This window comes from Phalangium opilio, unplaced genomic scaffold (assembly GCF_054372755.1).
Source record: "Phalangium opilio isolate 3A_F unplaced genomic scaffold, DU_Popi_V2 ptg000093l_1, whole genome shotgun sequence".
Classification (NCBI taxonomy): Eukaryota; Metazoa; Arthropoda; class Arachnida; order Opiliones; family Phalangiidae; genus Phalangium; species Phalangium opilio.
This window is the reverse complement of record NW_028324198.1, coordinates 3,905,615-3,920,532: the sequence shown is the minus strand read 5'-3', so window position 1 is coordinate 3,920,532 and position 14,918 is coordinate 3,905,615. Positions and strand designations below refer to the sequence as shown.

Genomic DNA, 14,918 nt, shown 5'->3' with positions numbered 1-14,918 from the left:
TTTAGTTACACACATGGTTCGTTGGTCTAGGGCTATGACCCTCAATTTGGGTGCGAGTGGTCTCAGGTTCAAATCCCGGACGGACCCGCGTTTTTGCAGAAGTAATTAAGTGACTATTTAAATGCAACTAACTACAGGGTAGGTCTATGAGTTGAGCATAATTAGTTACACACATGGTTCGTTGGTCTAGGGCTATGACACTCGCTTTGGGTGCGAGTGGTCTCGGGTTCAAATCCCGGACGGACCCGAGTTTTTGCAGAAGTAATTTAGTGACTATTTAAATGAACTAACAACAAGGTAGGCCTATGAGTTGAGCATATTTAGTTACAGGCATGGTCCGTTGGTCTAGGGGTATGATACTCGCTTAGGGTGTGAGTGGTCACGAGATAAAATCCCGGACGAACCCGAGTTTTTGCAGAAGTAATTTAGTGACTATTTAAAGGCAACTAACTACCGGGTAGGCCTATGAGTTGAGCATGTTTAGTTACACACATGGTCCGTTGGTCTAGGGGTGTAATACTCGCTTAGGGTGTGAGTGGTCCCGTGATAAAATCCCGGACGGACCCGAGTTTTTGCAAAAGTAAATTAGTGACTATTTTAATGCAACTAACTACAGGGTAGGCCTATGAGTTGAGCATGTTTAGTTACACACATGGTCCGTTGGTCTAGGGGTATGATACTCGCTTTGGGTGCGAGTGGGCCCGGGTTCAAATCCCGGACGGACCCTAGTATATGCAGAAGTAATTAAGTGACTATTTAAATGCAACTAAGTACAGGGTAGGTCTATGGGTTGAGCATGTTTAGTTACACACATGGTTCGTTGGTCTAGGACTATGACACTCGCTTTGGGTGCGAGTGGTCTCGGGTTCAAATCCCGGACGGACCCGAGTTTTTGCAGAAGTAATTTAGTGACTATTGAAATGAACTAACAACAAGGTAGGCCTATGAGTTGAGCATATTTAGTTACAGGCATGGTCCGTTGGTCTAGGGGTATGATACTCGCTTAAAGTGTGAGTGGTCACGAGATAAAATCCCGGACGAACCCGAGTTTTTGCAGAAGTAATTTAGTGACTATTTAAACGCAACTAACTACCGGGTAGACCTATGAGTTGAGCATGTTTCAGTATCATTCGTGGTCCGTTGGTCTAGGGGTATGATACACGCTTCGGGTGTGAGTGGCCCCGGGTTCAAATCCCGGACGGACCCGAGTTTATGCAGAAGCAATTCAGTGACTATTTAAAAGCAACTAACTACAAGGTAGGCCTATGAGTTGAGCATGTTTAGTTACACACATGGTCCGTTGGTCTAGGGGTGTGATACTCGCTTAGGGTGTGAGTGGTCCCGAGATAAAATCCCGGACGGACCAGAGTTTTTTGCCGAAGTAATTTAGTGACTATTTAAAAGCAACTAACTACAGGGTAGGCCTATGAGTTGAGCATGTTTAGTTACACACATGGTCCGTTGGTCTAGGGGTATGATACTCGCTTTGGGTGCGAGTGGTCCCGGGTTCAAATCCCGGACGGACCCGAGTTTTTGCAAAAGTAAATTAGTGACTATTTTATTGCAACTAACTACAGGGTAGGCCTATGAGTTGAGCATGTTTAGTTACACACATGGTCCGTTGGTCTAGGGGTATGATACTCGCTTTGGGTGCGAGTGGTCCCGGGTTCAAATCCCGGACGGACCCGAGTTTTTGCAAAAGTAAATTAGTGACTATTTAAATGCAACTAACTACAGGGTAGGTCTATGAGTTGAGCATGTTTAGTTACACACATGGTTCGTTGGTCTAGGGCTATGACACTCGCTTTGGGTGCGAGTGGTCTCGGGTTCAAATCCCGGACGGACCCGAGTTTTTGCAGAAGTAATTTAGTGACTATTTAAATGAACTAACAACAAGGTAGGCCTATGAGTTGAGCATATTTAGTTACAGGCATGGTCCGTTGGTCTAGGGGTATGATACTCGCTTAAGGTATGAGTGGTCACGAGATAAAATCCCGGACGAACCCGAGTTTTTGCAGAAGTAATTTAGTGACTATTTAAACGCAACTAACTACCGGGTAGACCTATGAGTTGAGCATGTTTAATTACACACATGGTCCGTTGGTCTAGGGGTATGATACTCGCTTAGGGTGTGAGTGGTCCCGAGATAAAATCCCGGACGGACCCGAGTTTTTTGCCGAAGTAATTTAGTGACTATTTAAAAGCAACTTACTACAGGGTAGGCCTATGAGTTGAGCATGTTTAGTTACACACATGGTCCGTTGGTCTAGGGGTATGATACTCGCTTTGGGTGCGAGTGGTCCCGGGTTCAAATCCCGGACGGACACGAGTTTATGCAGAAGCAATTTAGTGACTATTTAAATGCAACCAACTACAGGGTAGGTCTATGAGTTGAGCATGTTTAGTTACACACATGGTTCGTTGGCCTAGGGCTATGACACTCGCTTTGGGTGCGAGTGGTCTCGGGTTCAAATCCCGGACGGACCCGAGTTTTTGCAGAAGAAATTTAGTGACTATTTAAATGCAACTAACTACAGGGTAGGTCTATGAGTTGAGCATATTTAGTTACAGGCATGGTCCGTTGGTCTAGGGGTATGATACTCGCTTAAGGTGTGAGTGGCCACGATATAAAATCCCGGACGAACCCGAGTTTTTGCAGAAGTAATTTAGTGACTATTTAGACGCAACTAACTACCGGGTAGACCTATGAGTTGAGCATGTTTCCGTATCATTCGTGGTCCGTTGGTCTAGGGGTATGATACACGCTTCGGGTGTGAGTGGCCCCGGGTTCAAATCCCGGACGGACCCGAGTTTATGCAGAAGCAATTCAGTGACTATTTAAAAGCAACTAACTACAGGGTAGGCCTATGAGTTGAGCATGTTTAGTTACACACATGGTCCGTTGGTCTAGGGGTGTAATACTCGCTTAGGGTGTGAGTGGTCCCGAGATAAAATCCCGGACGGACCCGAGTTTTTGCAAAAGTAAATTAGTGACTATTTTAATGCAAATAACTACAGGGTAGGCCTATGAGTTGAGCATGTTTAGTTACACACATGGTCCGTTGGTCTAGGGGTATGATACTCGCTTTGGGTGCGAGTGGGCCCGGGTTCAAATCCCGGACGGACCCAAGTATATGCAGAAGTAATTAAGTGACTATTTAAATGCAACTAACTACAGGGTAGGTCTATGAGTTGAGCATGTTTAGTTACACACATGGTTCGTTGGTCTAGGGCTATGACACTCGCTTTGGGTGCGAGTGGTCTCGGGTTCAAATCCCGGACGGACCCGAGTTTTTGCAGAAGTAATTTAGTGACTATTTAAATGAACTAACAACAAGGTAGGCCTATGAGTTGAGCATATTTAGTTACAGGCATGGTCCGTTGGTCTAGGGGTATGATACTCGCTTAAGGTGTGAGTGGTCACGAGATAAAATCCCGGACGAACCCGAGTTTTTGCAGAAGTAATTTAGTGACTATTTAGACGCAACTAACTACCGGGTAGACCTATGAGTTGAGCATGTTTAGTTACACACATGGTCCGTTGGTCTAGGGGTATGATACTCGCTTTGCGTGCGAGTGGTCCCGGGTTCAAATCCCGGACGGACCCAAGTTTATGCAGAAGCAATTTAGTGACTATTTAAATGCAACTAACTACAGGGTAGGCCTATGAGTTGAGCATGTTTAGTTACACACATGGTCCGTTGGTCTAGGGGTATGATACTCGCTTAGGGTATGAGTGGTCCCGAGATAAAATCCCGGACAAACCCGAGTTTTTTGCCGAAGTAATTTAGTGACTTTTTAAAAGCAACTTACTACAGGGTAGGCCTATGAGTTGAGCATGTTTAGTTACACACATGGTCCGTTGGTCTAGGGGCATGATACTCGCTTTGGGTGCGAGTGGTCCCGGGTTCAAATCCCGGGCGGACTCGAGTTTTTGCAAAAGTAAATTAGTGAATATTTTAATGCAACTAGCTACAGGGTAGGCCTATGAGTTGAGCATGTTTAGTTACACACATGGTCCGTTGGTCTAGGGGTATGATACTCGCTTTGGGTGCGAGTGGTCCCGGGTTCAAATCCCGGACGGACCCGAGTACATGCAGAAGTAATTAAGTGACTATTTAAATGCAACTAACTACAGGGTAGGTCTATGAGTTGAGTATGTTTAGTTACATACATGGTTCGTTGGTCTAGGGCTATGACACTCGCTTTGGGTGTGAGAGGTCTCGGGTTCAAATCCCGGATTGACCGGAGTTTTTGCAGAAATAATTTAGTGACTATTTAAATGAACTAACAACAAGGTAGGCCTATGAGTTGAGCATGTTGGGTTACACACATGGTCCGTTGGTCTAGGGGTATGATACTCGCTTTGGGTGCGAGTGGTCCCGGGTTCAAATCCCGGACGGACCCGAGTATATGCAGAAGTAATTAAGTGACTATTTAAATGCAACTAACTACAGGGAAGGTCTATGAGTTGAGCATGTTTGGTTACACACATGGTTCGTTGGTCTAGGGCTATGACACTCGATTTGGGTGCGAGTGGTCACGAGATAAAATCCCGGACGAACCCGAGTTTTTGCCGAAGCAATTTAGTGACTATTTAAAAGCAACTAACTACAGGGTAGGCCTATGAGTTGAGCATGTTTAGTTACACACATGGTCCGTTGGTCTAGGGGTATGATACTCGCTCAGGTTGCGAGTGGTCCCGGGTTCAAATCCCGGATGAACCCGATTTTTTGCAGAAGTAATTAAGAGGCTATTTAAATGCAACTAACAACAAGGTAGGCCTATGAGTTAAGCAGGTTTGTTTACACACATGGTCCAATGGTCTAGGGGTATGATACTCGCTTTGGGTGCGAGTGGTCCCGGGTTTAAATCCCGGACGGACCCGAGTATATGCAGAAGTAATTAAGTGACTATTTAAATGCAACTAACTACAGGGTAGGTCTCTGAGTTGAGCATGTTTAGATACACACATGGTTCGTTGGTCTAGGGGTATGATACTCGCTTTGGGTGCGAGTGGTCCCGGGTTCAAATCCCGGATGAACCCGATTTTTTGCAGAAGTAATTAAGAGACTATTTAAATGCAACTAACTACAGGGTAGGTCTCTGAGTTGAGCATGTTTAGTTACACACATGGTTCGTTGGTCTAGGGCTATGATACTCGCTTAGGGTGCGAGTGGTACCGGGTTCAAATCCCAGACGGACCCGAGTTTTTGCAGAAGTAATTTAGTGAATAATTAAATGCAACTAACGACAAGGTAGGCCTATGAGTTTAGAATGTTTCAGTATCATTCATGGTCCGTTGGTCTAGGGGTATGATACACGCTTTGGGTGTGAGTGGTCACGAGATAAAATCCCGGACGAACCCGAGTTTTTGCCGAAGCAATTTATTGACTATTTAAAAGCAACTAACTACAGGGTAGGCCTATGAGTTGAGCATGTTTAGTTACACACATGGTCCGTTGGTCTAGGGGTATGATACTCGCTCAGGTTGCGAGTGGTCCCGGGTTCAAATCCCGGATGAACCCGATTTTTTGCAGAAGTAATTAAGAGACTATTTAAATGCAACTAACAACAAGGTAGGCCTATGAGTTGAGCAGGTTTGTTTACACACATGGTCCGTTGGTCTAGGGGTATGATACTCGCTTTGGGTGCGAGTGGTCCCGGGTTTAAATCCCGGACGGACCCGAGTATATGCAGAAGTAATTAAGTGACTATTTAAATGCAACTAACTACAGGGTAGGTCTCTGAGTTGAGCATGTTTAGATACACACATGGTTCGTTGGTCTAGGGCTATGATACTCGCTTAGGGTGCGATTATCCGCAGTAAAATGACGTAAGTCCTAGAATGACTATCTTTATTACTTAACCCAAGCAAAAAAGTCGTAAGTTCCACAGTTTAAAGGTAAACCACGTAATTCGGAGCAGATACTTAAAACTATTAAAAACAATACTTAAACTTTGTTTTTCTTAATGAAACAAAAATTGGCGCCCACTATAAAAATGGGGCTTTCATTTAAGACCGTTTTCAAATCTATCCAACGTATAGTTATTTTTGTAAGGGTAGTTACAAAATGGGTAAGTTTGGAAAATTTCCCATGTTATTTCTATGGAGATTCTCTAGTTTTTCGCCAAAATCTGTGATTAATTTTATGGAAATGAAAACTACCCTTAGAAACTTTATGCTTTATAAAATAAACTATTAGGTGGATCATCTTGAAATTTTTACCACATATTAAGGGCCCGGATTTTAGTTCAGTAGAAAAATTACGAAACAATAAACTTAATACGAAAAAAGTTAAAACCAATCCAAAAACCTTCCTTATACATTAAAGCCGTCATCAGGCCTTATCTAAGGGAGCTACCGCTCCCTTAGAATACTGAAACATTCTAAACTCATAGGCCTACCTTGTCGTTAGTTGCATTTAAATAGTCTCTTAATTACTTCTGCAAAAACTCGAGTTCATCCAGGATTTGAACCCGGGACCACTCGCACCCAAAGCGAGTATCATACCCCTAGACCAACGGACCATGTGTGTAACTAAACCTGCTCAACTCATAGGCCTACCTTGTTGTTAGTTGCATTTAAATAGTCACTAAATTACTTCTGCAAAAACTCGGGTTCATCCGGGATTTGAACCCGAGACCACTCGCACCCAAAGCGAGTGTCATAGCCCTAGACCAACGAACCATGTGTGTAACTAAACATGCTCAACTCATAGACCTACCCTGTAGTTAGTTGCATTTAAATAGTCACTTAATTACTTCTGCAAAAACGCGGGTCCGTCCGGGATTTGAACCTGAGACCACTCGCACCCAAATTGAGGGTCATAGCCCTAGACCAACGAACCATGTGTGTAACTAAACATGCTCAACTCATAGACCTACCCTGTAGTTAGTTGCATTTAAATAGTCACTTAATTACTTCTGCATATACTCGCGTCCGTCCGTGATTTGAACCCGGGACCACTCGCACCCAAAGCGAGTATCATACCCCTAGACCAACGGACCATGTGTGTTACTAAACATGCTCAACTCATAGGCCTACCCTGTAGTTAGTTGCATTAAAATAGTCACTAATTTACTTTTGCCAAAACTCGAGTCCGCCCGGGATTTGAACCCGGGACCACTCGCACCCAAAGCGAGTATCATACCCCTAGACCAACGGACCATGTGTGTAACTAAACATGCTCAACTCATAGGCCTACCCTGTAGTTGGTTGCATTTAAATAGTCACTAAATTGCTTCTGCATAAACTCGGGTCCGTCCGGGATTTGAACCCGGGACCACTCGCACCCAAAGCGAGTATCATACCCCTAGACCAACGGACCATGTGTGTAAATAAACATGCTCAACTTATAGGCCTACCCTGTAGCTAGTTGCATTACAATAGTCACTAATTTACTTTTACAAAAACTCGGGTCCGTCCGGGATTTTATCTCGGGACCACTCACACCCTAAGCGAGTATCATACCCCTAGACCAACGGACCATGTGTGTAATTAAACATGCTCAACTCATAGGTCTACCCGGTAGTTAGTTGCGTCTAAATAGTCACTAAATTACTTCTGCAAAAACTCGGGTTCGTCCGGGATTTTATCTCGTGGCCACTCACACCTTAAGCGAGTATCATACCCCTAGACCAACGGACCATGCCTGTAACTAAATATGCTCAACTCATAGACCTACCCTGTAGTTAGTTGCATTTAAATAGTCACAAAATTTCTTCTGCAAAAACTCGGGTCCGTCCGGGATTTGAACCCGAGACCACTCGCACCCAAAGCGAGTGTCATAGCCCTAGGCCAACGAACCATGTGTGTAACTAAACATGCTCAACTCATAGACCTACCCTGTAGTTGGTTGCATTTAAATAGTCACTAAATTGCTTCTGCATAAACTCGTGTCCGTCCGGGATTTGAACCCGGGACCACTCGCACCCAAAGCGAGTATCATACCCCTAGACCAACGGACCATGTGTGTAACTAAACATGCTCAACTCATAGGCCTACCCTGTAGTAAGTTGCTTTTAAATAGTCACTAAATTACTTCGGCAAAAAACTCGGGTCCGTCCGGGATTTTATCTCGGGACCACTCACACCCTAAGCGAGTATCATACCCCTAGACCAACGGACCATGTGTGTAATTAAACATGCTCAACTCATAGGTCTACCCGGTAGTTAGTTGCGTTTAAATAGTCACTAAATTACTTCTGCAAAAACTCGGGTTCGTCCGGGATTTTATCTCGTGACCACTCACACCTTAAGCGAGTATCATACCCCTAGACCAACGGACCATGCCTGTAACTAAATATGCTCAACTCATAGGCCTACCTTGTTGTTAGTTCATTTAAATAGTCACTAAATTACTTCTGCAAAAACTCGGGTCCGTCCGGGATTTGAACCCGAGACCACTCGCACCCAAAGCGAGTGTCATAGCCCTAGACCAACGAACCATGTGTGTATCTAAACATGCTCAACTCATAGGCCTACCCTGTAGTTAGTTGCAATAAAATAGTCACTAATTTACTTTTGCAAAAACTCGGGTCCGTCCGGGATTTGAACCCGGGACCACTCGCACCCAAAGCGAGTATCATACCCCTAGACCAACGGACCATGTGTGTAACTAAACATGCTCAACTCATAGGCCTACCCTGTAGTTAGTTGCTTTTAAATAGTCACTAAATTACTTCGGCAAAAAACTCTGGTCCGTCCGGGATTTTATCTCGGGACCACTCACACCCTAAGCGAGTATCACACCCCTAGACCAACGGACCATGTGTGTAACTAAACATGCTCAACTCATAGGCCTACCTTGTAGTTAGTTGCTTTTAAATAGTCACTGAATTGCTTCTGCATAAACTCGGGTCCGTCCGGGATTTGAACCCGGGGCCACTCACACCCGAAGCGTGTATCATACCCCTAGACCAACGGACCACGAATGATACTGAAACATGCTCAACTCATAGGTCTACCCGGTAGTTAGTTGCGTTTAAATAGTCACTAAATTACTTCTGCAAAAACTCGGGTTCGTCCGGGATTTTATCTCGTGACCACTCACACTTTAAGCGAGTATCATACCCCTAGACCAACGGACCATGCCTGTAACTAAATATGCTCAACTCATAGGCCTACCTTGTTGTTAGTTCATTTCAATAGTCACTAAATTACTTCTGCAAAAACTCGGGTCCGTCCGGGATTTGAACCCGAGACCACTCGCACCCAAAGCGAGTGTCATAATCCTAGACCAACGAACCATGTGTGTAACCAAACATGCTCAACCCATAGACCTACCCTGTACTTAGTTGCATTTAAATAGTCACTTAATTACTTCTGCATATACTAGGGTCCGTCCGGGATTTGAACCCGGGCCCACTCGCACCCAAAGCGAGTATCATACCCCTAGACCAACGGACCATGTGTGTAACTAAACATGCTCAACTCATAGGCCTACCCTGTAGTTAGTTGCATTAAAATAGTCACTAATTTACTTTTGCAAAAACTCGGGTCCGTCCGGGATTTTATCACGGGACCACTCACACCCTAAGCGAGTATTACACCCCTAGACCAACGGACCATGTGTGTAACTAAACATGCTCAACTCATAGGCCTACCCGGTAGTTAGTTGCGTTTAAATAGTCACTAAATTACTTCTGCAAAAACTCGGGTTCGTCCGGGATTTTATCTCGTGACCACTCACACCCTAAGCGAGTATCATACCCCTAGACCAACGGACCATGCCTGTAACTAAATATGCTCAACTCATAGGCCTACCTTGTTGTTAGTTCATTTAAATAGTCACTAAATTACTTCTGCAAAAACTCGGGTCCGTCCGGGATTTGAACCCGAGACCACTCGCACCCAAAGCGAGTGTCATAGCCCTAGACCAACGAACCATGTGTGTAACTAAACATGCTCAACTCATAGACCTACCCTGTAGTTAGTTGCATTTAAATAGTCACTTAATTACTTCTGCAAAAACGCGGGTCCGTCCGGGATTTGAACCTGAGACCACTCGCACCCAAATTGAGGGTCATAGCCCTAGACCAACGAACCATGTGTGTAACTAAACATGCTCAACTCATAGACCTACCCTGTAGTTAGTTGCATTTACATAGTCACTTAATTACTTCTGCATCTACTCGCGTCCGTCCGTGATTTGAACCCGGGACCACTCGCACCCAAAGCGAGTATCATACCCCTAGACCAACGGACCATGTGTGTAACTAAACATGCTCAACTCATAGGCCTACCCTGTAGTTAGTTGCATTAAAATAGTCACTAATTTACTTTTGCAAAAACTCGAGTCCGCCCGGGATTTGAACCCGGGACCACTCGCACCCAAAGCGAGTATCATACCCCTAGACCAACGGACCATGTGTGTAACTAAACATGCTCAACTCATAGGCCTACCCTGTAGTAAGTTGCTTTTAAAAAGTAACTAAATTACTTCGGCAAAAAACTCGGGTCCGTCCGGGATTTTATCTCGGGACCACTCACACCCTAAGCGAGTATCATACCCCTAGACCAACGGACCATGTGTGTAACTAAACATGCTCAACTCATAGGCCTACCCTGTAGTTGGTTGCATTAAAATAGTCACTAATTTACTTTTGCAAAAACTCGGGTCCGTCCGGGATTTTATCACGGGACCACTCACACCCTAAGCGAGTATTACACCCCTAGACCAACGGACCATGTGTGTAACTAAACATGCTCAACTCATAGGCCTACCCGGTAGTTAGTTGCGTTTAAATAGTCACTAAATTACTTCTGCAAAAACTCGGGTTCGTCCGGGATTTTATCTCGTGACCACTCACACCCTAAGCGAGTATCATACCCCTAGACCAACGGACCATGCCTGTAACTAAATATGCTCAACTCATAGGCCTACCTTGTTGTTAGTTCATTTAAATAGTCACTAAATTACTTCTGCAAAAACTCGGGTCCGTCCGGGATTTGAACCCGAGACCACTCGCACCCAAAGCGAGTGTCATAGCCCTAGACCAACGAACCATGTGTGTAACTAAACATGCTCAACTCATAGACCTACCCTGTAGTTAGTTGCATTTAAATAATCACTTAATTACTTCTGCAAAAACGCGGGTCCGTCCGGGATTTGAACCTGAGACCACTCGCACCCAAATTGAGGGTCATAGCCCTAGACCAACGAACCATGTGTGTAACTAAACATGCTCAACTCATAGACCTACCCTGTAGTTAGTTGCATTTACATAGTCACTTAATTACTTCTGCATCTACTCGCGTCCGTCCGTGATTTGAACCCGGGACCACTCGCACCCAAAGCGAGTATCATACCCCTAGACCAACGGACCATGTGTGTAACTAAACATGCTCAACTCATAGGCCTACCCTGTAGTTAGTTGCATTAAAATAGTCACTAATTTACTTTTGCAAAAACTCGAGTCCGCCCGGGATTTGAACCCGGGACCACTCGCACCCAAAGCGAGTATCATACCCCTAGACCAACGGACCATGTGTGTAACTAAACATGCTCAACTCATAGGCCTACCCTGTAGTAAGTTGCTTTTAAAAAGTAACTAAATTACTTCGGCAAAAAACTCGGGTCCGTCCGGGATTTTATCTCGGGACCACTCACACCCTAAGCGAGTATCATACCCCTAGACCAACGGACCATGTGTGTAACTAAACATGCTCAACTCATAGGCCTACCCTGTAGTTGGTTGCATTTAAATAGTCACTAAATTGCTTCTGCATAAACTCGGGTCCGTCCGGGATTTGAACCCGGGACCACTCGCACCCAAAGCGAGTATCATACCCCTAGACCAGCGGACCATGTGTGTAACTAAACATGCTCAACTCATAGGCCTACCCTGTAGCTAGTTGCATTAAAATAGTCACTAATTTACTTTTGCAAAAACTCGAGTCCGCCCGGGATCTGAACCCGGGACCACTCGCACCCAAAGCGAGTATCATACCCCTAGACCAACGGACCATGTGTGTAACTAAACATGCTCAACTCATAGGCCTACCCTGTAGTTAGTTGCATTTAAATAGTCACTTAATTACTTCTGCAAAAACGCGGGTCCGTCCGGGATAGGAACCCGAGACCACTCGCACCCAAAGCGAGTATCATACCCCTAGACCAACGGACCATGCCTGTAACTAAATATGCTCAACTCATAGGCCTACCTTGTTGTTAGTTCATTTAAATAGTCACTAAATTACTTCTGCAAAAACTCGGGTCCGTCCGGGATTTGAACCCGATACCACTCGCACCCAAAGCGAGTGTCATAGCCCTAGACCAACGAACCATGTGTGTAACTAAACATGCTCAACTCATAGACCTACCCTGTAGTTAGTTGCATTTAAATAGTCACTTAATTACTTCTGCAAAAACGCGGGTCCGTCCGGGATTTGAACCTGAGACCACTCGCACCCAAATTGAGGGTCATAGCCCTAGACCAACGAACCATGTGTGTAACTAAACATGCTCAACTCATAGACCTACCCTGTAGTTAGTTGCATTTACATAGTCACTTAATTACTTCTGCATCTACTCGCGTCCGTCCGTGATTTGAACCTGGGACCACTCGCACCCAAAGCGAGTATCATACCCCTAGACCAACGGACCATGTGTGTAACTAAACATGCTCAACTCATAGGCCTACCCTGTAGTTAGTTGCATTAAAATAGTCACTAATTTACTTTTGCAAAAACTCGAGTCCGCCCGGGATTTGAACCCGGGACCACTCGCACCCAAAGCGAGTATCATACCCCTAGACCAACGGACCATGTGTGTAACTAAACATGCTCAACTCATAGGCCTACCCTGTAGTAAGTTGCTTTTAAAAAGTAACTAAATTACTTCGGCAAAAAACTCGGGTCCGTCCGGGATTTTATCTCGGGACCACTCACACCCTAAGCGAGTATCATACCCCTAGACCAACGGACCATGTGTGTAACTAAACATGCTCAACTCATAGGCCTACCCTGTAGTTGGTTGCATTAAAATAGTCACTAATTTACTTTTGCAAAAACTCGGGTCCGTCCGGGATTTTATCACGGGACCACTCACACCCTAAGCGAGTATTACACCCCTAGACCAACGGACCATGTGTGTAACTAAACATGCTCAACTCATAGGCCTACCCGGTAGTTAGTTGCGTTTAAATAGTCACTAAATTACTTCTGCAAAAACTCGGGTTCGTCCGGGATTTTATCTCGTGACCACTCACATCCTAAGCGAGTATCATACCCCTAGACCAACGGACCATGCCTGTAACTAAATATACTCAACTCATAGGCCTACCTTGTTGTTAGTTCATTTAAATAGTCACTAAATTACTTCTGCAAAAACTCGGGTCCGTCCGGGATTTGAACCCGAGACCACTCGCACCCAAAGCGAGTGTCATAGCCCTAGACCAACGAACCATGTGTGTAACTAAACATGCTCAACTCATAGACCTACCCTGTAGTTAGTTGCATTTAAATAGTCACTTAATTACTTCTGCAAAAACGCGGGTCCGTCCGGGATTTGAACCTGAGACCACTCGCACCCAAATTGAGGGTCATAGCCCTAGACCAACGAACCATGTGTGTAACTAAACATGCTCAACTCATAGACCTACCCTGTAGTTAGTTGCATTTACATAGTCACTTAATTACTTCTGCATCTACTCGCGTCCGTCCGTGATTTGAACCCGGGACCACTCGCACCCAAAGCGAGTATCATACCCCTAGACCAACGGACCATGTGTGTAACTAAACATGCTCAACTCATAGGCCTACCCTGTAGTTAGTTGCATTAAAATAGTCACTAATTTACTTTTGCAAAAACTCGAGTCCGCCCGGGATTTGAACCCGGGACCACTCGCACCCAAAGCGAGTATCATACCCCTAGACCAACGGACCATGTGTGTAACTAAACATGCTCAACTCATAGGCCTACCCTGTAGTAAGTTGCTTTTAAAAAGTAACTAAATTACTTCGGCAAAAAACTCGGGTCCGTCCGGGATTTTATCTCGGGACCACTCACACCCTAAGCGAGTATCATACCCCTAGACCAACGGACCATGTGTGTAACTAAACATGCTCAACTCATAGGCCTACCCTGTAGTTGGTTGCATTTAAATAGTCACTAAATTGCTTCTGCATAAACTCGGGTCCGTCCGGGATTTGAACCCGGGACCACTCGCACCCAAAGCGAGTATCATACCCCTAGACCAGCGGACCATGTGTGTAACTAAACATGCTCAACTCATAGACCTACCCTGTAGTTAGTTGCATTTAAATAGTCACTTAATTACTTCTGCAAAAACGCGGGTCCGTCCGGGATTTGAACCTGAGACCACTCGCACCCAAATTGAGGGTCATAGCCCTAGACCAACGAACCATGTGTGTAACTAAACATGCTCAACTCATAGACCTACCCTGTAGTTAGTTGCATTTACATAGTCACTTAATTACTTCTGCATCTACTCGCGTCCGTCCGTGATTTGAACCCGGGACCACTCGCACCCAAAGCGAGTATCATACCCCTAGACCAACGGACCATGTGTGTAACTAAACATGCTCAACTCATAGGCCTACCCTGTAGTTAGTTGCATTAAAATAGTCACTAATTTACTTTTGCAAAAACTCGAGTCCGCCCGGGATTTGAACCCGGGACCACTCGCACCCAAAGCGAGTATCATACCCCTAGACCAACGGACCATGTGTGTAACTAAACATGCTCAACTCATAGGCCTACCCTGTAGTAAGTTGCTTTTAAAAAGTAACTAAATTACTTCGGCAAAAAACTCGGGTCCGTCCGGGATTTTATCTCGGGACCATTCACACCCTAAGCGAGTATCATACCCCTAGACCAACGGACCATGTGTGTAACTAAACATGCTCAACTCATAGGCCTACCCTGTAGTTGGTTGCATTTAAATAGTCA

The 14,918-nt window shown here is 45.0% G+C and overlaps 19 non-coding genes across 19 annotated transcripts; 12 read left to right on the top strand and 7 right to left on the bottom strand.

The window, feature by feature from the left end:
* Nucleotides 1–654: 654 nt before the first annotated feature.
* Nucleotides 655–726, top strand: TRNAP-UGG (transfer RNA proline (anticodon UGG)). The gene has a single exon. It is a non-coding gene; the product is annotated as a tRNA-Pro (tRNA).
* A 408-nt stretch (nucleotides 727–1,134) lies between these two features.
* On the top strand, nucleotides 1,135–1,206 carry TRNAP-CGG (transfer RNA proline (anticodon CGG)). Its single transcript has one exon. It is a non-coding gene; the product is annotated as a tRNA-Pro (tRNA).
* A 249-nt stretch (nucleotides 1,207–1,455) lies between these two features.
* On the top strand, nucleotides 1,456–1,527 carry TRNAP-UGG (transfer RNA proline (anticodon UGG)). Its single transcript has one exon. It is a non-coding gene; the product is annotated as a tRNA-Pro (tRNA).
* An 88-nt stretch (nucleotides 1,528–1,615) lies between these two features.
* On the top strand, nucleotides 1,616–1,687 carry TRNAP-UGG (transfer RNA proline (anticodon UGG)). Its single transcript has one exon. It is a non-coding gene; the product is annotated as a tRNA-Pro (tRNA).
* Nucleotides 1,688–2,255: 568 nt separating this feature from the next.
* On the top strand, nucleotides 2,256–2,328 carry TRNAP-UGG (transfer RNA proline (anticodon UGG)). The gene has a single exon. It is a non-coding gene; the product is annotated as a tRNA-Pro (tRNA).
* Nucleotides 2,329–2,736: 408 nt separating this feature from the next.
* On the top strand, nucleotides 2,737–2,808 carry TRNAP-CGG (transfer RNA proline (anticodon CGG)). Its single transcript has one exon. It is a non-coding gene; the product is annotated as a tRNA-Pro (tRNA).
* A 248-nt stretch (nucleotides 2,809–3,056) lies between these two features.
* Nucleotides 3,057–3,128, top strand: TRNAP-UGG (transfer RNA proline (anticodon UGG)). Its single transcript has one exon. It is a non-coding gene; the product is annotated as a tRNA-Pro (tRNA).
* Nucleotides 3,129–3,535: 407 nt separating this feature from the next.
* On the top strand, nucleotides 3,536–3,607 carry TRNAA-UGC (transfer RNA alanine (anticodon UGC)). Its single transcript has one exon. It is a non-coding gene; the product is annotated as a tRNA-Ala (tRNA).
* Nucleotides 3,608–4,016: 409 nt separating this feature from the next.
* Nucleotides 4,017–4,088, top strand: TRNAP-UGG (transfer RNA proline (anticodon UGG)). Its single transcript has one exon. It is a non-coding gene; the product is annotated as a tRNA-Pro (tRNA).
* A 247-nt stretch (nucleotides 4,089–4,335) lies between these two features.
* TRNAP-UGG (transfer RNA proline (anticodon UGG)) lies at nucleotides 4,336–4,407 on the top strand. The gene has a single exon. It is a non-coding gene; the product is annotated as a tRNA-Pro (tRNA).
* A 568-nt stretch (nucleotides 4,408–4,975) lies between these two features.
* TRNAP-UGG (transfer RNA proline (anticodon UGG)) lies at nucleotides 4,976–5,047 on the top strand. Its single transcript has one exon. It is a non-coding gene; the product is annotated as a tRNA-Pro (tRNA).
* A 569-nt stretch (nucleotides 5,048–5,616) lies between these two features.
* Nucleotides 5,617–5,688, top strand: TRNAP-UGG (transfer RNA proline (anticodon UGG)). Its single transcript has one exon. It is a non-coding gene; the product is annotated as a tRNA-Pro (tRNA).
* A 1,571-nt stretch (nucleotides 5,689–7,259) lies between these two features.
* Nucleotides 7,260–7,331, bottom strand: TRNAP-UGG (transfer RNA proline (anticodon UGG)). Its single transcript has one exon. It is a non-coding gene; the product is annotated as a tRNA-Pro (tRNA).
* A 567-nt stretch (nucleotides 7,332–7,898) lies between these two features.
* On the bottom strand, nucleotides 7,899–7,971 carry TRNAP-UGG (transfer RNA proline (anticodon UGG)). Its single transcript has one exon. It is a non-coding gene; the product is annotated as a tRNA-Pro (tRNA).
* A 568-nt stretch (nucleotides 7,972–8,539) lies between these two features.
* Nucleotides 8,540–8,611, bottom strand: TRNAP-UGG (transfer RNA proline (anticodon UGG)). Its single transcript has one exon. It is a non-coding gene; the product is annotated as a tRNA-Pro (tRNA).
* Nucleotides 8,612–8,860: 249 nt separating this feature from the next.
* On the bottom strand, nucleotides 8,861–8,932 carry TRNAP-CGG (transfer RNA proline (anticodon CGG)). The gene has a single exon. It is a non-coding gene; the product is annotated as a tRNA-Pro (tRNA).
* A 408-nt stretch (nucleotides 8,933–9,340) lies between these two features.
* On the bottom strand, nucleotides 9,341–9,412 carry TRNAP-UGG (transfer RNA proline (anticodon UGG)). The gene has a single exon. It is a non-coding gene; the product is annotated as a tRNA-Pro (tRNA).
* Nucleotides 9,413–11,740: 2,328 nt separating this feature from the next.
* On the bottom strand, nucleotides 11,741–11,812 carry TRNAP-UGG (transfer RNA proline (anticodon UGG)). Its single transcript has one exon. It is a non-coding gene; the product is annotated as a tRNA-Pro (tRNA).
* Nucleotides 11,813–14,140: 2,328 nt separating this feature from the next.
* TRNAP-UGG (transfer RNA proline (anticodon UGG)) lies at nucleotides 14,141–14,212 on the bottom strand. Its single transcript has one exon. It is a non-coding gene; the product is annotated as a tRNA-Pro (tRNA).
* Between the last annotated feature and the right edge of the window lie 706 nt (nucleotides 14,213–14,918).